This window comes from Lissotriton helveticus, chromosome 8, assembly GCF_964261635.1.
Source record: "Lissotriton helveticus chromosome 8, aLisHel1.1, whole genome shotgun sequence".
NCBI lineage: Eukaryota > Metazoa > Chordata > Amphibia > Caudata > Salamandridae > Lissotriton > Lissotriton helveticus.
The window spans coordinates 694,052,052-694,073,293 of NC_136069.1; positions in this window are offsets into that span (position 1 = coordinate 694,052,052).

The window sequence follows — 21,242 nt, forward strand, 5'->3', positions numbered from 1 at the left end:
GCATTCATTTTCATGATCGCCTCTATCCTGTCTGGTGACACCTTTCGTTTGCCTTTCTCTATTCTGTGTCCCAAGTACTGCACTTCTGTCAGGCAGTACTGCAATTTTCCCGGGGACACTTTGTGCCCATTGGCAGCTAGGTGATTTAACAAAGCAATGGAGTCCTCCCTGCAAGCTTCTTCTGTTTCTGACGCCACGAGGAGGTCGTCTATGTACTGGACCAGAACTGACTTCTGGGGCAGCACTAGACTTTCAAGATTTTTCTTCAAAAGCTGGTTAAAGATCGATGGGCTCTCTGTATACCCCTGAGGAATACGACACCATGTTAGGACGCGATTTTCCAGCTTAAATGCGAAAAGAAAATGGCTTTCTTCGTCCAGAGGGATCGAAAAGAAAGCCTGACAAAGATCGATCACAGTGAACCACTCAGCTTGGAATGGAATCTGAAACAGTATCACTGATGGATTCGGTACCACTGGACAACACGAAACGACTATGTTATTAATCTTTCGAAGGTCCTGCACTATCCTGAATTTCCCATTTGGTTTCTGCAGACCCATAATCGGGGAGTTGCATGGACTACCCACGATTTCTTTCAGTATTCCCTGTTTAATCATGGACTCGATCACGGGTTTTATGCCTGCAATCGTTTCTGGAGTCAATTTATATTGGGGTGTTCTTGGGAACTCAGCATGCGGTTTCACTACAATTTTCACTGGGTCCACCCCTTTGACCAATCCAATCTCTTCCCCAGTGAAATCCCATACTTCTGGTGCCACTGTCTCTCTCAAGTCCCAGGGGAGCTCATCTACTGTCAAAGTAGGGTACAGCTCCACGCATATTCTTGAGTTTGCAACTTTGAAGTCTGCGTCATCATCATTGGTCAATACCTCCACTCCCTGAGGTGTACAGTATATAGTACAATTCAATTTACACAACAGGTCTCTCCCTAGCAGACACACAGGACTTGAATCGCAAACCACAAACTGGTGCTCATCGCTGTACTTCCCTATTTTCACCTGTACCGGTTCTGTCAGTTGGCTGGTTATTCTCCTGTTTGCGACCCCTACCACTTGTATGGTCTCTCCAGACATGGGCAGGTCTGGAACTGCAGCTGATCTGATCGTGGATCTAGTGGCTCCTGTGTCCACCAGAAATGTCTTAGGGCACCCTGCTACTTCTGCTTCGACATAGGGTCCCCTCTGGTCCACCTCCAAGGCTGCCCCGAGGGTGCAGTCTTCTCTTTCCACTCTCTGTCCGGTTAATGGGTCCACATAATAGCACTCTTCTCCTTCTACAAACAGGGGCATCTGTCTATAGGTCTTACCCATAGTCCCTACTCGAGGAGGTTGCGGGAACTGGGCTCGGGGAGGAGCCCCCCCCCCTTTGAGCACCTTTCCCTGGTATGGCGTCACCCCTCTTGTAGGCGCGCTCTGGACCTCTTCCTCCTCTATCTCTTGTTCTCCTATCTCTACATTGTAGGGACACTCGCGTTTCCAATGCCCCACCTCGTTACACTGGTGGCACCTAGTCGTTTTCTTCAAGGCAGCTATGTCTATTCTGGGTCTAAAGGTGGAACTCTCCTCATTGCCCTTGTTCTGACTGTACTGCTTCTTTCCTCCTGTACCTGTTCCTTGCTGCTGTTGCTGTTGTCCCCCCTTCCCTGCTGCCTGCATCTGTACCACCATCAACTTTTCTTTTAGTTTCTTAGCCTTGGAGTCTATCTCATCACAGCAGTACCTGGCATATCTCAGTATTTCGTCTAGGGGTTTACTTTGCCAACAAATCGAGTGTTGCTGAATCATTAAACTAATATCCGGTCTCAGTCCCAGGACGAACTTGGACACGAATTGCCCTATGTCTTTTGGATCCATTACATCCAAGCCGCTATACTGTTTAAACGCCTTCAGCAATCTCTCGTAATATTCGTGGACGGTCTCTTTGGGTTCCTGTCTGGTTCGGTCTATTCTGACCCAATCTATGTCTTGCATTGGCACTTTCTCTTTCAGCCAAGTCATCACTCTCTCGAATTTTGCCATCACAATCTCGGACGGCCCATTAGTCTTAGCATCTCTCTCTGGCTCCGTTGTGGGCCACTCAGCGCTAACCTTGCATGCTGTCCACAGATCTCCTGGTACTACAATGTCAAACAGCGTGTTCAGATCTATCCATAGGACCTTTGAGATTTTTACAAATCTCTCGACTTGCTTGTACCACTCCACTGGGTTTTCCCGCAATTTGGGGAAGGAGGTGGTAAAAGCAGCTAAATCTCCCCTACTCCAAGGGACATGCACATAGTTCCCATTTGCGACTTCCCGCAAAGGGTAAGCTTCTATTCCCTGCAGTCCTCCTGGTGTCATACCAAGCGTGCTTCTCCTGCCGGTCCCTTTCTTGGACCACCTCTCTTCCCACTTATCTAGTGCCCTCCATGTCCTTATTCCAGTGATCAGTTCCCTTATGTGCGTTTTCAGCCCAATCGTTCTCCTCTCATCTAGGTCTCGATCTGTGTAATGTAGCCTGTGGTTACCCTGTAATGCTTTGGTTCTTGACAGGTCCACCATATATTTGCCTGCTAGTTCGACTAACTTCTCATGGATTGCTCTCGCTTTTCGAGTGATGTCCTTTGCCATATACAGTATTTCATCCTGCTCATACATTTCCATTCTTTCTAAAGGCAGGGTACCATCTATCATGTCATCCAGGTCTGACCTTAAGCTGGCGACATCGAGTCTCTTGGCTTTTATCTCAGCTCGCAATATGTCTTTCGAAGGGGGCTCACTAGTCTCCCTACCATCCCAACTTCGAGCTCTACGTTTGGGCTCGGGAGAGTTAATGAGTGCCTTCCCTTGCTCCCATCTCTCCAGGTCCCATGCTCGGCCATCCGATCTTGGAAGGTGATGGAACACGGGCCTGTTACCCCCACTCTTGCTCTGCCCACTCTCTTCTTCTTCTCTCCTTTCACCGTACGCCTCTCTGTTATTTTCCCTCTGGTCGCTACTCTCTCTTTGCCTCGTATCGCTCAGTATCCGATACGATCCTTCCTGGTTCCCCATATTCCCTGGGCTGCGCTCATTTCCGTCATCACAGGGACTATGGTGCGACCTCTCACAACTCCCATTCAGTTCTCTGGTGCCGGGCACACAGTGTGGACACTTAAAGCTGTTTCTGTACTCTTGCGCTCTCCTCTCCTCTTCACTGAGTATTGGGCGCGCCACCCTCCCATTCCCGGGGCCCCCGTTTTCCAGGTCTGTTCTACCTCCACTCCGGGCCCAATGGGTGACTCCCCTACTATCTCTCTCTCTACAGTCCCACTCCGGGCTACTCTCCCCAGCCCCGCAGTGAGTCCGTGCTCTGCTGTCCTGACTTTCCCTTTCAGCTTCTGCAGCTATGATGCTCTTGTGAGCCTCCACTGCCTCATCCCACTTCTTCATGTACTCATTTAGCTCTTGAAAGGATTTTCGTCCAGATCCCCTCAGATCCACTGGCCATCTAGGGCCCCCGGGATCCCCTCCTGGGTCCCCTGCTGTGTGCATCGGGGTGCTCCACTCTCTTGGTATCGGCATCTGACTTGGGGAATTAATCGTATCGTTCCTCCTTGCCGTCCCTGCTCTTTCTCTGTCCTTCCGTACCCGTTCTTCCCCTCTTGCTCTCTCTTGGTCATATATCGATATTATAGGACCTATGGTAACAGGTACCTGTAGTGCATCTGGTAATGCGTAGGATGTGGCGCTCTCCGTTTCCGGCGCTCTTTGTACCACAAACCTCCCGACTACCTGTTGCACCTGACTAGGCTGGGACAGCTCTTTCTTTGCCTCAGGATCCCACTCTGAACTGGGAAGCGGTCCATGCTCTCCTGCATTGCCCCCCTTTTCTCCTTCACTATGCTCGACCTCTCCCCCTGCTCTATTATACGGGGGTGGCCTGTCTGTCAATAATCTGTTTATCAGGCTATCCTCTGTTTCGCTCTCATCATCTTCTTCTAGGGGGCTTTTATTTCCGGGCACCTCTAACACTGGGTATAGTTTATTTACTTCCATGTTATGCACTCTCCATCTTTTAGCATCCGCATCCCACCTGGCATCCTGCACTGCCCTTACCGATCGTTTCACCCTTTCTTGTCGTCTGTTCATATTCTTTTCATGCGCTGCCCTAATCCATGCATCAAGAGCTTCAAACTGGGTCGGTCTAGGCAAGGGTCTCATTGAGGTCATGACTGATTTTAATCGATGTAACACCTCTAATCTGAACGTCCCGTACTTCGGGAACGTCAGTTCCTCATTTCCTTCCGTAATCTTACTCCACTCTGATATCCAAAGGATCGTATGCAACCCAACATTTACTGCCATGTAACGAGCCGGCGTACCCTCCGGCGGGGCTTCTTCCCCTTCATACGATCCCCGCTTCTCTTTTTTAAACACCGCTCTCAGCCATTTAAAACACTTCATAATTATGCGCACAATATCCAGCCTCGCTACTCTGTTTACTTCCTGATGACAATCCACCAATCCTGTCGCGGCTTTGCTAACTTGGCCTATCGCAGCGCGGTCTTTCTCCGGTCGGCCAATCACGCCGCGACACTTTCTGACGTCTTTGCTAGCTGGCCTATCACGGCGCGGTCTTTCTCCGGTCAGCCAATCACTGCGCGACACTTCCTGACGTCACTTTTCTCCGCTTCGCAGCAGCACCCCTCCTTTCTCAACTCGTCTCCCGGTCATGCATGCGTCCCATTCATACACCGAAAAATGACTACTTCCGACCAAGCGGTCACTTCCCTCGACTGTACGTCCACAGTCTATATGTAATTGTCAACACAACTGACGAAATGTCTATCGTCTCTCTGATAGGTTACTTACACACACAGTAACCTCCGACCAGCGTCTGTTACTCACGCACTCACTCTTACGTTCCCCCTATCTCGGTCTTTCGGGTGATCAATGGTACCTCATGACCCCCTTCACACTAGTTAACAATTACCCTGGGTGTCCGATACACCCGAACCACTTAAGCTCTCCTTGAACTTAAGATTTCCACCGGTTGCGCGCGCTCACAACCTGTTCCACAGTCACTCTACAGACATTCAACTCCGCCAGACATTACAACATAGATACAATACAAAAACACCGCAATCTAACACGCATGACCCTTTATACTCACTCTCGACCGATACTGCTGCTTTTTCTGTCTCACGTCATCCGGATCTTCTTCAGCGGGCGGTTCTTCCGATCATCGATCTCTAGGGGCCTTGGGGTAAGCTAACCTGGCCTAGGTCACCGTCCTCAAGAAGGCAACCATCCTCTATAGCTACCAACTGGAAGGGTGAGATTTTGATCGATACCCTATCACTATTGATCCAAACCTCGATCTGGTCGACTGAACCTTTGTTGCCTGTCTTTGAGGAAGAAAGTGCCCCTGTTACCAAACCAGTTCACCCAATAAAGGACCCTGCTCCAAAAGATCACAAACAACTTCTAGCTTTCAAAAGTTTATTGTAAGGATAGGATAAGCTGCAAATACAGGCATCTCAGAATGAGATTCACGAGATACACAGGTCCAACTACATACATGTGCTCTCTGAAAGCCCTCAGACGAGCAACGGAAATTACTAACACAAGTTCTAAGAATAATAAAGCTATCAGCATTGACGCATATCTCTCCTTCATTTAAGTTGGAGGAAAACGCACAGGTTAGGCTGTCCCTACCCTGCTCTAGATGGTATCCCTACTTAACCAAATCCCAACCTAACAAAGGTGTCAGCAGTGAATGACCCCCAAGGGAAGTCACTCACTCTAAGTCTCTTGGTGAAAACCTATAGTTCTCCAGTCATGACCCCTCTCTGCCTACCCATCCGCTCTCTAAAGGGTCCTCAGGTATCTGCTCTAACTCCACCCAGGGGTGCTGTCCCTAATACAAAACAGTCAACAACATTTGAGACGCCCCTCGCGAGACGCCTCTCACGTGGTGTAGCTTCTGGCTTTTTCCATGCTGCTTTGTGTTGGGCCTCATACATTGGAGTTGACCTTGCTTCTCAGACTCTTCTCCGGCCCGCTGATACCCCTTAAACATTCCGGAACCCTCCTCCATGTCTGGGCCGTCTACTGAACAGACCTCTATTCATTTTATTTATAATTGGATTCCCCCTTTTCTCTTGCAGACAGACATCTGCAGCCAAGATCCCAACTCTCATAGACTTCCAAAAAGGTTCGCAACATTTCTTGGCCCAGACATGTACGTGTAAATCAATGTTAAAACATTTCAGGCCTACAATATTTCTCATAATGATTATAGCATTCAATTTCTTCATTAATTAAAGCATGTTAATACTCTTATTCTATTATTCAGTAAACACATCTATAAATCATGGCCCATTAATGCAATGACCAAACATTAGTACAATCTATGTCGTGAAAAGAAACACCTTCCCTTTTAGCTCTGGCCCTGAGGCCTACCACATTCTGCGTTTAACCACATACCATCTTACATTTTAACAGCTACACGACATGGATTCAGAAATAATCACATCTAATAAAATCATATAGTGTCACACATTTCTGTATTAGTTCCACTTCTACTTAAATCTCTACGTTAGCTATTCATTCAGAATATAATTTCAGATACTATTAGCACTCATGGCATTTCTCCTCATGATTTGTGCTTACTACAGGTAAGTGTGATGCACTCATACATTTAGGTCAGTTTGCGCTCTCTCACCATTTTATGGTTGCACCCGGTCTGGTTTCCGTATTCGGGAGGTGCTTGAGAAATGGAATCATTCACAACTCGCTTCCTCGGAGTGCTGATTTTATAAAACTCGGAAAGAGATTACTGCCTTTCTGTTTGAGTTTTTTTGGCTTGGCGCTTCCCCTAAATTCAACTGTGATAGAGATTTCTACTCCACCAAGTATAGGAGCCTATTTGTAAGGCCCTTGCGGTGCTCTCAATACTTGGTCTGATGGATGATATTGCCACAACCGACCGAAACGTCGACTGTCACATCTTTCTCTAGCATTTGATGAGTTTAAGAAATTGTTTTCTATTGTCTTACATTCCTTGAAATTGATGTTTAGACCTTTGATTGTAGGCTCTTTTATGTACCTTCCATCATGGTGTTTTATTGTTTTTGAATGTACCCTCTGCATTTTTGTTCACATTAAAAAATATGTATCCATGAAAAACAAATATACCCGTGTTTTTAAGTGTTCTGCTGAATAGTCATGTTATGAACAACTTCATTGATGTTTAGATTTTTTGAAAGTGTAGTCACCAATTGGGGCTTTACACACAAATAACGAGTTTGTATAACATATGACTAAGATTAGCAAATGAAATCCCTTGAAGGCACCTTTGCCTATTACTAGTCTATCTGCCCAAGCCTCCATGGCTGTATTGGGTTCCCCACTGGTGTGTTACTCTATTTTATGGTTGCAGCATGTTTGGCATATTTATAAATTTTTCTGCATTTGCTACATAATCCATCATCTGCAGAGTTTAGAAAAAAAAGATTGTTCCTAGCGCTAACAGATAATAAGTTATTAACTTATTACCTTAGGAGCTACCAGATGGTACCTGGTATACTTTGTCCCTGGCACCACTGAACCTGTACATCCTTTCTATCCCTGTCGCCCTTTAAAACAGGAACGGTTTAAGCAATGAAAATACAAAGTCCTGTCAGCTAGGGAGTTTTAAAACTCTCTGGGGCATATTATCAAGGGGGTTTATCTCCGCTTTTTTGGCTTTAAAAGCCAAGAAAGCGGAGATAAAATTATCTCCCTATTACCAAGCTGTCGCTAACACCAGTTAGCGACAGCTAGTAGGAGATAGAGACCATCTTGGGCCCCGCTTTGCATGTCAGTGATATTTATCACTAATGACATGCAAAGTGGGCGTGCCAAGATGTTAGCGACTGGAAACAGTCGCTAACATCGCTATCTCCTATTACCAACTTTTGGAGATATTCGCGCTAAGCGCGAATATCTCCAAAAGCTAACACCTGCCCTGAGCAGTTCTTAGCCATGTTAACCAATGGGAGGTGGATAACATGGCTAAGAGCATTTGCTCGATAATGCATGAATATCGCTGACTTCTCAGCGATATTCATGCATTGCGGCCGTTTTTTATCGCATTTGCGATAAACCTTGCTAATAGCAAGTTTAATCTGCGATAAAAATCGCCGATGTGCGGCGATAATTTTTGTCTCTAAACAAGTTAGAGACAAAAATTATCTCTATTGGTTGGTAATATGCCCCTCAGTGTCCAAAACGGATGGCTCTCATTTAGTTATGAAGTTTCAGCCTCTGGAATGTTACTGATGGCACCTGAGAATGTGTACCTCAAATACCAGAGTATAATGTCTGAGAACTGCCACAATTCTCAATGTATGCTTAAGATTGAACTCTTGGGATGCAGTAAAGGCTCTGTGACTGCTTTCCTGATGCTTCTGGACAGCCCTTTACTGCAGGTGTTCAAACTTCGTCGATAAGCATTTTTAAAGACAAAAACACACCTTTAAAAATGAATTTAGCAGCACAGCTTAATCACTACGGCCGCATGTCAAAGGCTCGAATTAAGCACTTTACATGTGCAGAGAAAACCTTTGTGTTGCGCCGTGTGTGTAGGTCTCTGTGCGGACAGAAATGTAGGTGTGTGCGCCCATGTAGGGGCGCAGTTTAGAAGGAGCTTAGGCCACCAGTCACCTGGCTTTAATGTGCACTTCCTGTTTCTCTTAAGCAAAATTTATTGTCGCCATGGTGTAAGTTTCACCTATGCCAAATGCCACTTGGTTGAAATTTGAATCAACAGACTTGGACCTTTTAAGCATGTCAATCTACCATACTAACCTCTCCTTTTTAACAGTCACACATTTTCAACACTTTTGCCCCTGCTGCTCTGCAGTGTGTATTCACATTTGTAAATAATTATTCATCACACTTTTGAGACTCCTTCTACCTAAATTATTAAACAGTCCTCTATGCAATTTTGATTAATTCTTAGGCCCAGATTTGCTAAACAGTAATGCAAGGTATCACCGAAGTGAAAGTTGCTGCACTGCAGCATTATACAAAAGGTATAGAGCAAAACATCACCATATCTGTTAAGAAGTGGCACTGTTTTCCTCTCTCCCAGAGCTTGGTAACTTTTGGATGCCATGCGCCATTGCAACCACCCTTATGCTGTGGTGCAAGAGTGTGTGCATATTCTTACAAACAGCCCAATCAAGAACAAAATCTATCCTTACAACAACACGTTTCCTGCTTTGTTTGCACGCTGTACAATGTAGAACGCATGCAAAGTAGGAAAAATATGACGAAATTAAAATATTTTGCCTGTTTCGAGATCGCATCGGATTTTGCATAAACCCCTGTGTTCTAATGTTTGTAGATAGTGACTTGCGTCCACACCCATGGATTGTTGCATGGGAACGCCCATAGACCACTCATGGAATGCTCCATTGATACAGTGTAACGCAAAGCAGCATATTGCACAATGTTATCTTACTGTGGGAAGCTATCCAACGCAAATCCAGAATCGTATTGGATAGTAATTCGCAACATAATACTTTGCATAACATAACACTTTGCATCCGGTTTGAGTTACTAAAAAAACAGTAACCATGCGCAAAGTATTGGTAAAACTGAGCCTTAATGATTAGTGACTGCACTAAACCCCTCTTAGGGGTTGGTGGATCTCCGTGAACTACTGACCAAGAAGATGCACCTAGAAAAAACTAAACCACTCACTAGCATATCAAGGTTCAAAATGTACGGACTGAAAGAAATGTATGCTACTCTGGTGATATTAAAGTATAGCTGGAAGGAGTATATTCTCACAAAATGATGTATGTTTTACCCTTGCAGAGGGATAGTACACCTATCCAGTGCAATACGCCTGATTGATAATGTGAAAATATTTCTGTCATCAAGCCTAAAGATGGTAAAGCTTTAGATCTGATATATTCTTTAAGTTTGAAATGGAGCAACACTCCACATACTTCGACTTCAAAGTTTCTCATTGCAGCCTGAATTCTTTTAGATATTGAATGATCTTGTCTGCTGGCGTATTATCTCTTCAATGACAGCGTCTTAGATTTGTGGAAAGCTGTGGAAACAGTTGCTTCACATCGATCTCTGATAGTGTCCTCACTTCCTCCTGCAGTCCATTTTATACCTCTCTCATGGTAAATTCAATTTTAGCATTTGACTGATGCAGCTGACATTGGATTTGTGCAGCCTAGCAACTGAGCAGTTCACTTGTATATTTGACTTTCAAATGCGCCTCCTTTCCTTCAGCAGTGACTTTAAAACTGAAGACAGCAAGGTTGAAAGGGTGTTTTGCATTTTGCAACCAGCTCAAGGATAACCTTTATTAACACTTAGCATCTTTATTTCATTTGTTTAATTCTGGTGTGTTTTACTCAGATCTGCTGGTGATTACCATCTATTTTCAGAGTGCTCATCTGTCGATGAAAAGTGCTGTGCTGCCTCGGTCCTCTCTCTGTTACTTCTGTCGACCAAACTGAGGTCCCTGAAATCTGCTGACATAAAAATAGCCTTCTATTCACAGCACACCACTGCGAACCTTGAACATGTATATGTAACTATACATATATATATATATATATATGGCCATGGCCCCTCATTTGTGAGGATTTGGCGTAGGGTAGCGCAGCAAGTCAGCTGGCTGCACTGCCCTACGACAAAGCGAAAGGGTAGGAATGTGCTGTATTTATGCAATACGATGCATTCCTGTCCGTTCCTGCATAGAAACAATCCTAAGTGGCGTTTTCCTCTTTCTATGTGTGCTGCAGAAAACACATAGAAAGAGGAAAAAATTATGAGTCATTTCTCATCAAAACCCCTCACCTCGGGTGGGGTAAGGATTTGCCACTTTCCCAGGTTTACATGGTCTTTTCAATCGGGGGAAGAGTCACAATCTATGGGTGTTGCATTGGGAACACCCACCGCAGTGCTCATGAAACGCCTCGCGAGTGCACAATAAGACAACGCAGCAATTTGCCCTGCCTTGCCTTATTCCATATCTATGAGATAATTCAAAGACATGCATAGTGGCTTTGCATGGCCTCATACGTATGATTTTGTAATCTATGCCGCAGAAGAATCGCAAAATAAGATGCCCCAGAGATGCAATAGGCTCATAAACATGCCTCACAGTATTTCTACAGCGTGAATCTAGTGAAAAGCCTGAAGAGACCTGTATATTCTTAAATACAAGAATAAAGTCAATGAGTATTAAGATGGGAGACCGGGGGGGCTTATTCATGGGATTCGGCATAGGGTGGCGCCACAAAGCATATTGCTGTGCTACCCTATGCCAAAGTGAAAGGGCAGCAATGCACCGTATTTAAGCAATACGGTGTGTTCCTGTTATTTCTCCCCGTGCTAGTGCCATTTAAGCAGCCTACCACCAACATAGGCACCATGGTGCAAGGGTGCCCCCGTTGCATGCAGGATTGTTTTTGTGCAGGAAGGTTCAACGCATGTGAAAAGAGATAAATGAGGAGAAATAAAAAATATTTAAGAAATATGATTTGTGACAAGGTCTAAAAGACCCCTCCATCCTATTTTCCTGTTTCTACTCCTTATCCACACAAGCACCTTCTCTGAGCACTCAACTTTATCCATTTGTGGAGCCAAGAGTTGTTGACATAATGTGTAAATAAGAATGTTGTTTGAGACTGACTTATATGTAACTAGACTTTCAGAAATGCAATTATGTGTCTGTCTTAATCTTCTGTTTTCGAAATCTTTTCTGCTGCCATAACCTCGTAACTCTGAATTGAATCTACAAGACTGTTTTTCTTCTTTTCCATATAGTGGTAGGTGATTTTTTGACATATTCCGTTATCCTATGTCACTTGTTGCTTTTTACAATAGTACATTTTTTTTCTGTATTGTATCTATGAGATACGGCATATTCTTGTCCTTTTCCCTTGTGCTGGGGAACAATGGACTGCTGTGCGCCAATGCAGACACCTTTGCACCTTGGTGCAAGGGTGCCGGCATTGCGGGGATGACTATTTTTGTTCAGGAAGGGAAACTTTCCACACAAAAACAGATGTTTTCCTCTTTCTATGTATGCTGCAGAATACAACACAGATAGAAAAAAGAACAAGCATTTACAATGCAATGGTCTCGGCATTGTTAAAGTTAGAGCTATTGGCATTGCTCATGACATTTTTTATTTATGTTTTTGTTTTTAAAACATATAAATAAATGGCATCGTCATTTACAATGCCAATAGCTTAATCTCTCGCAAATGCGAGACCTATTGCATTTGCACCCACACACAGAGCCACCCACAAAGCCACCCACACACACATACAGAGCCACCCACACAGAGCCACCCATAGTCATTCACATAGAGCCACCCACACACAGAGCCACCCACACACACACATAGAGCCACCCTCACACAGACAGAGCCACCCTCACACAGACAGAGCCACCCTCACACAGACAGAGCCACCCTCACACAGAGTCACACACACACAGAGCCATACACACAGAGCCACCCAGTCATTCACATAGAGCCACCCACACACAGAGCCACCCACACACACACACACAGCCACCCTCACACAGACAGAGCCACCCTCACACAGAGTCACACACACACAGAGCCACACAGGGGCAAGAAAAACCAGTGTCACTTCAGCTAACCCCTCATACATACTGGTTTGCTGCTGTCTTGATGCATCAGTTTTTATCTCACTTCTTGTTTTCTGCTGTCAGCAGTTCTTACCCTCTGAAGATTACAATCCCATGTGGACACAGATTGGGGTCTTAACTCCGTAAACACTCAGTGCCTTGTACAATACGATTCTACGCTCTCCTGTAAGGCATCACCTTATGGTCTTTTGTCGAGGTAAATTACGTGTTGATGAATTTTTGAGTAGAACATGGCCAATCAGACTTATAGGTGTGAAGCATAGACACACCTCATGGCAAGGCACAGAAAGCCCAGCATTGGCTCCACAGCAACAAAGCAGACTATTTACTTCTCCACTCTTTCTCCGTACCTTAGGTACACCGCATGCACCTTCCACCAATAGTGCTCATTGCCTTTCAAAACCTACTACACCACCCCTTGCCCTTGATTTGGATTTTATTTCATCTCCCCTGCACAACCAGTGCTTCATTTTCTGTAGCCAAATTTGTCAGTACTTTGAAGGTAGAAGGTTTGGATACAGAGCCTGCCAACGAACATAACATACTTAAGTAAAGGTGCTAGGGCACCGATGTCCATCGTATTCATCTGAAACAATGTAAACAAATGGAATGGATTTGTAAACCAGAAACACTGAATGAACACTGCTAGGTATCCTGGTGCTACAGAGAACATGGAAGGGCCATATCATCTCACAGATCTGTAATCCAGAGAGCCAGGTTTAAAGAGCGCTATGAAAAGTGAGTTGCTTGAACTCGGATCCAATTATCAATCAATCAATCATAGTATTTGGGCAGTTATGGGCAGTAAATTGTTCCATGCTTTTGCTGACAGGAAAGAGAAAGATGATGCCACCGATTAGGGGGGAGCAACAGAAGATTAGAGGATGCAGAGCCTAATGATCGCGCTGGAACATACCTACTAATATCGCCAGGTGATCATTGCCAGGGCCTTGTGACATAAGTGCATGGATTCTAAAAGAACATGCCCTTGAAGTGGGAGGCATTGCCAGGAAATTAGAAGATCAGAAGTGATCATGCCTAGGGAGACCTAAATTTAGGTAAAGCAACTAAAGCATTTCCACATATAGTTAGTTAGGCAGACTGCATTTCCATAGTTCAGTTTGGACTACAGAAGTGCTTGAACAGTGATTTTGCAATATCGGATTGGGAGAAGTGGTGAATTTTGCAACGTCTTTTGCGTGTCAAAAAGCATAATACAGAAAGTTTAATTTACTGGGATGAGAAAGATGACTTATCAAATGTTAGATCTAAGTTGTGTGCTTGTTCATTGGAGGAAGTGGAGTTCCCAATAAGGATAGCCACCAACAGTTCAACCAAAGAGATTTGGGATTGTGACTGCAAAAAAAAATGTATCTCAGTCTTCTCAGCGTTCAACTTTGAATGACTGGATTACATCCAAGAATAAACATCTTACTAATGTAAAGCTTTTTGATAGGAGTCATGCCAGACTGTGAATGTATAGTTACCATCAATTTTTAATTGCCTGGTAAGTGAAAAAGTAAATCCATGCTCCTTAAACAAGAAGCCGGGCCATCTAGAGATTAAAGAGCATGGAACTATGGGCCGGGCCCTAAGCAACACCTCTTGCTAAGGGGTGGGAAGTGGTGCAGAATGGAGGAAGATGAACTGCTTTCTCTCTTTGTGCACCAGAAATGAAAAATCCAAGTGTTTACACCAATGCTCATTCCCACTCTCCAAAGACTCTGTATGAGAACGGGGAGGTGACAAAGCTTCAATAGTCGCTAATAAACCCAACAGAATGAAAACAGCAGAGCCATTGTTCTAGCAAAAGACGCAGATCATCAAGGGCGATAACTAAAACCAACTACGTGCCTTGTCCTTCAGGTATAATGACTTTCATGGTAATTCCAGAACTCCGAGTCCCTCTTTAGAAGCCTTCATATCCGGTAGAAACGAGAGTCTGACATGGAAGAATGCCATCAAAGTAGGGAATACTTGGTGACCGAAAGGCAATGCACAACAGCAAAAACCAATGATTTTGCCACTGTCGGCTCTGCTCGTCACTGTATGTTACTGTGAGCATGCCGCAACACCACCCACGGCCTGCTCACCCAGGTGGTGGCGGCTCAGTCTAAAAATAGCTCTTCTGGTTTCTTTCGTCATCAAACTTCATTAAAGGAAACAGCACCTGGTTACTCAGTATCAATCATACTAATTCCTCAAATTCCTATTAGTAGCATCATTCTATTCTACAATGACATAGGACTGCGCACAAGAACTGTGCATATGCCCGTCCTGAAGTCTTTAACCAACGAGCGGAGATGTCCAGCTACGGGTCTGTAGTCACTGAGAAGCACTGCACTCCCATCGGCTTTGAATTAATAAAAAGAAGTGACTAGCCCACAGCCTGTAATTAGTACGGGTAACATGAAATGAGTGTGATGAGCAATGCCCACTGCTGGGCCACTAACCAGTGATAGCCACTGAGCAGTACAGCCCTCCTGTCCCCCAGACCCTGTAATTAGTGAGCAGAAATGCACATCAGCCAGTATGTTTTTAGTGAGCTAATAACTCTGGCGCTTGCCAAGGACACTTCCACCCCCATCATAAGAGAAGCGCTCACATTAATAACAAGCAGCAGGAGCAAAAGGGGGGAGGGGGAGCAACAGAAAATGCCCCCGGAATCCCGCCGCGGCCGCACCGGAAGTCAGGCAAGGTCGCCTGTGACGGGGGCGGGGCCGCGTCCGGACCGGAAGAGGAGGCAGGCGGAGTCAATGCGTCTCGCGCCCCGGGGCTCCTGTGAGCGGTGGAGAGCCCCGGGGCCGCGCCAGCAGGAGGTTGCGTGCCGCGTGCTGAGAGCAGAGTCCCCCGAGATTGGCCAGGTAAGTTCAAAAGGGCTGGGGGGGCTTGGTGCACTTGTGTGTGTGTGTGTGTGTGTGTGTGTATGTATGCTTGTGTGTGTATGTATGTGTGCGTTGGTGACGGCGGCGGGGAGGGGGGAGGGGAGGGGGGCCTTGGTGCACTTGTGTGTGTGTGTGTATGTGTGGGGGGGTGTCTCTGTATGTATGTGTGTGCGTGCATGGGCGCTTGTGTGTGTGTCTGTGTGTATGCGCATGTGTGTGTGGTGTTTCGAACTTCCCAGGAGACAGCGCCTAGCCACAGCGCGCGTTCGCGTGGCAGTTTCAAATCGCCATGCGCGTGGCCAGGATTGTCTCCTGGGAAGCAGACACGGCAGCAATAGGTTCTCGGCGGAGACGCGCTTCCGTGCGGCTAGCCGAGACCTAAAAACTAGGAGAAATAAAGATATTTCTCCTCATTGTGCCTCCCTGTACGCCTCATAAGATCTTTTGGTGCTGCCTCAGAGTTTCAATTTCTCGAAACTCTAGGGCTGTGCCAAAAAGCCATTAATGTTGCTGGGAACACCCTCAGCCACAACCATTGTAAGCCCCTTTAATGTAGAAAACTGTGCTAAACGGAACGATATTTACATGGCAGCATTAAGCCAAAAAACGCGGCTTAGTGTTGCCTGGTAGATATGGAAAAGGCTGCAGCGCTAACGGAGTTTCAATAAATGTGATTTCCTGGCGGCGCAAGGGACAAATAGGCCCTTTAGGGTTTCAAAACAGGGAAGTAAAATGGAAGAGAGAGTACGGGGTTCGGCAAAATTAAGGGACTAAAGCTCAAGTTTGAGCCAGGAGTTTAAAAATGAGTGAAGTAACAATAAGGGGTTTGTAAAAATAGGATTAAAACAGGAGGGGAAGTAAGGAGTTTGGGAAAAAAGTGAGTGAATGTAGGAGTAAGGGGTTTGGAAAATGGAGTAAAGAGAGAGGATAATAAGATTTGGTAAGAAAAAAAAGAATAAAATGAGAAGGGAGCGGGGCTCTTGAAAAAATAACATAAGCTGTAGTTAAAGAAAGAGGTTTGACAAGGGGATTAAAGTGGGAAGAGGAACAAGACGATTGTAAAAAGTGGGCGAGGTGGGAAGTAAGTGGTTTAAAACAATGAGCAAAGTGGATGGGGTTTGAAAATAAAAATAGAAGTCGGGAAAGTACGTAGGGGTAAAAAAGGGGGTCATGCAGGAGAGGCAGAAAGGACTTAGTAAAAGACGGACTAAAGATTGAAATGGAGTAAAGAGTTAGAAAATTAGTACATTAGGTGTAAGGGGTCTAAAAAATGAGAATGAAGCAAGAAGGGAAGCAAGGGGGCCTGTAAAAATGGGAGCACGTGAAAGAGGGAGTAACATGTTTAAAAGAGGAGAAAGGCACAAAGGGGAGTGGAGGGCTTAGATTGAACAACCAAGGTGAGAGAGGGGTAAGGGTTTATTCAAATGGAACAATATTGGAAAAGGAGTAAGAGTATCCTAAAACAAACTGGAATTAAGTAGGTGAAAATATATTAAAATGGGCTTGGAAGAAGTGAATAGTCTATGGGTAAAAAGGGGGGGTTAAGTGTCTGGACCCACTTAAGAGCCACAATACATTCAAATATGAAGTATCTTCAAGAGTGGCTATCACCTGGTTGGTTTCGTCAACCCGGTGAAAGCCATTCTAAGACACACATTTAGCAACAATGGTTAGATTAAATAAATTCTTCAGAACAATTCTTTCATATTACATTTTCATCAAAATCACATACAATCATGCAAGTACAGATAAACCAAGGCAGACTGCCAATTAAACTATACACATATAGAAAAGATTAACTTTGGCACTATTAAATTATGTGTCTTTTTAAACACAAAGTGTGGAAGAGGGATATCAAGGGAACTGGAGTGTAGTATTGGGCAGTGTTTTTGAATTATATTTTTTTATATTATTTGTGTTGGGGGTGAAAGTGGTGACACATGGTATAATGTCATCATTGAGCCTGGTTTTGGTTTCTAGCGGTGCTGCTTGATGTTTCCTTCTAACCCTCTTGCACACTTGGGTCACAGTCCTTGGGGGGGGTAGTTATGGACTCTGAGGTTGGTATTGAGTTCTGTGGCCTGTAAATCGTAGTCACTAACATCACTGCAATTCCATTAAAGATGGAGGAAATGCCCATACAAGAGATTATTCTGGAGGGCATTTGGATGGTGACTTGCATAATAGGACAGTTGCAATCTGTGGTTTTTTTGAAGATGGTAGAGGACAGGTTGCCATTGTTGAGGGAGATCAGAAGGTCCAAGAATGGAAGTTCTCTATGAGAGATCATCTTGGTGAAGCATGGGTATGGGTTGATATCACCTCACCAGAAGATGATGATATCGTCTATGAGTTTCGCCATAATATGATGATGGTATTGTAAGGATTTGTGTAGGTAGAGATGTACTCCCTCTCAAAGTTATCCATGTACAGGCAGGCTAGGCTGGGTGTGAAGGCACTGCCTACCCAGGTACCTTGTGTTTGGTGGTAGAGTTGGTCCTTCAACAACCGTAAAGAGTCCCACTGTATTGGAAATGACTATCTTACCTGTGACCTTAATAATTTAAAGAAAACACAATTTATTTTCTAAAATAACCCTCACCCACCAAGATGTTCCATGGTGGCATGCTTCATCATCGGGTTCTTTCCGCCCCACAGTGGGACAGAGCATGCTGTGACCGACGGGGACGTGGGAGATCTTTGTAAGATGTAAACTATAAGGTAAATGATAGTAGAAGAGTTGAAGGGCCTATTTGGTGGGGTAAAAATACCTGGCTAAATCGGGTTTTTCATTCCTATAGCTGGTATTATTAAAAGTGGGGAAAGGAGAAACACACATTATTGTCTGTGTGTTTCACGGTCAACATGTTTGTTTCAAGCCAATCCCCTAGGGCTTTTCTTCAGGGCCATGTCAATGATCCCATGTACCACTCATAATATAAACACCACCTAGGTCTTCTTATCAATATTAAGGGTAAATATGTGCAATACGATACCTAATTGGTATACATTCTTCTGACAGAGCCACGGGTAGGCAGAATATACAGGGCAAGGGAACAGCTACAAGGACTGTGTGACTACATGCACCCCTTCCCCCCGTTGACCTCATGGGGTCAGATTCCTGCATCTAAAATATCCTTTCAAGAAATAATACCAATAACATATAGTATTGCACATATTTACCCTTAATACGGATTAAGAAGACCTAGGTGGTGTTTATATTAGGAGTTGTCCGGGTCTGGTTCGCACTCCTACCATCAGGCGAGCTCGGATTGGGGGCCGCTCCTTCTGTTTGCTAGCGGCCTCCTATTGGAATAAACTCCCAAAGGGGCTTCGGTTGGAATCATCCGAGAATATCTTCCGGAAAAAGCTCAAGACGTGGCTCTTTCCATCTGATAATTCTTGTTTGCTCTCTCACTGTTATGTTGTTGCTTGTCACGGGACCTTGTCGCATCGCGGGGACGCACTGGTTAGTGCAACCATGCGCTTTATAAACTTAATTTGATTTGATTTCATTTTAAAAGTATTAGGGTATTGGCTTGAAACATGTTCTTTCTTAGTACACACTAGACCTAGAAGGGAGTCCCCAATTGTCGATCAAACTGAAACTGCTCTAGAACAGTATACAGATTTCAATAAAGGTTTCTTTTTCTTTATAGGACCTGTCCAGAATAGTAAACTAATCCGTAGGTTAACAAGAACCCTTGAAGCTGTAGTAAATGAGACTGCCTCTGCTCTAGGTAACCTAACCGAAGAGCAATCTGTTATGAGATTTGTCGTTTTACAGAATCGTCTCGTCCTTGACGTCATACTGGCCGATAGGGGCGGGGCCTGTAGAATCCTCGGATCTAGTTGTTGCATTTTCATTCCAAATAACGCACCGTCTGTTTATTCAGCTATAACCAGACTCCATAAAATTGCCCATCTGTTACATCAAGATCCAGGCACCTGGACATGGTCCGGTTGGTTCTGGAATATCATTTCCGCATGGGGATGGAAAGTCCTGTCCTTCCTAGGTATTGCAGTAGCGATCATATTTAGCTGCTGCCTCTGTATACAATGTGGCCCTGCGATTTGCAGCATGTGTGCTACCTCTTGTATTCCTAGTCCCAAGCCCCGTTCTAAATCCCGTTCCAAGACAATTCGAGACGAGCAAATGGTACTGTATGAAATGATAGACGGTATCATGAATATTGATGTTTCCTGATGTAAACGTAGTGACAAGGAGGGAATGTGGAAAAGTAAATTTTGCCATGTTCTGTGTCCCTACGCCTCATCCATCATATGTTATGTATGCATGACCAATATGCATATGTTATTCCCCATTTCTGATTAAAGACGCAATTACAGTTGTGTCCACCTCTGGTATGCTATTTTCCAGTCCTCGTGAATACTACGAATATCAGGCCTATGTAAGTAATGTTGCCACGTTTCTCAGTGTGCACGTTATTCAATTATAAAGTCCCCGTTTCTAGGCCTCAAAAGGGCCCGGACCACAGATTCAGCTCCTGTCTCCTGAAAGCCTCGCTGAGGAGCGATACAGCCCCCACCTGTATCCTCGACCTTTCACTTACTTCCTGCCTCGCAGTGCCCGGTGCAGCCCGGCTCTGCCTCTGAGTCTGCCAAAAGTATGTTATAGTTCCTGCTATCAGTTCAGTCCTCCTCTTCTGCATTCCTAAGCTACTGAACTGCATCAATAGTTTCCGTCATTGTCTAGCCTTCACGTCTCCACGTTAGAGAAATACTGCATTTAATGGTCATCTCATATTCTTCTTCACGCACTACATGTAGAATAATGCATGGTCCAGTCTTAGAATCAGGTTAGCTCTTCCCCTCATGACTTCTAGTTTATATCAACATGTTCCCTAAACATTAGATACCAGATAGGGTTTAGGTACATGTCGCTCCGACCCTCCAGACTCTAGTCTCTGCTCCTAGCACAGAGTTCGTAGCCCCCAGCTTCTCCTAGTAACACGTCATTGCTAGTTTTCGCGCACCATTAGGTTAGAGGTCCCGGCTCCTTAGGTAGCCCCCTCCTATGTTTCCGCCCATTCATGACATATTCTGTTACGTTTGCATCACATGTCTATGTAAACTCCCAGTTACACCCACTTTTACTGTTATCTCTCGCGACTGTTACGCGTCACGCCTTCTATTCCACCCACTGTTACGCCTACTGCAATGTAATGCTATGTGTTTGCGCTATGTATATATATATCAATGTTATGTTATTGAATGTTAGCGCGCTCATCCCAGACCAAGCCCCAGCAGCTGCTGGGCATCTTTTTCCCCTACTGGGTCCCAGTTGTCCTGCTGGGCCCTGTCGTTCTGCTCATCCTATGCAGGTTGTCCTGATCCTGTCCTTATGCTGTAATAAACCTGCAAAAACTCCTACTACCTCGAATCTTGACTCTTATTTATTGAGCTATCTGTTATTTATTCATTCATGCACTCAAAAATAGGGTATTATTTATTTATTTACCACAAGACACACACATACATTAATGTGTATTTCTCCTTTCCCCACTTTTAATAATACCAGCTGTAGGACTGAATAAATATATAGTTACCATTTAGCCAGGTATGTTTTAACCCACTAAATAGACCCTCCCACTCTCATACCATCATTTACCTTATAGTTTACATCCTAAAAAGTGCTCCCAAATCTCCGTCG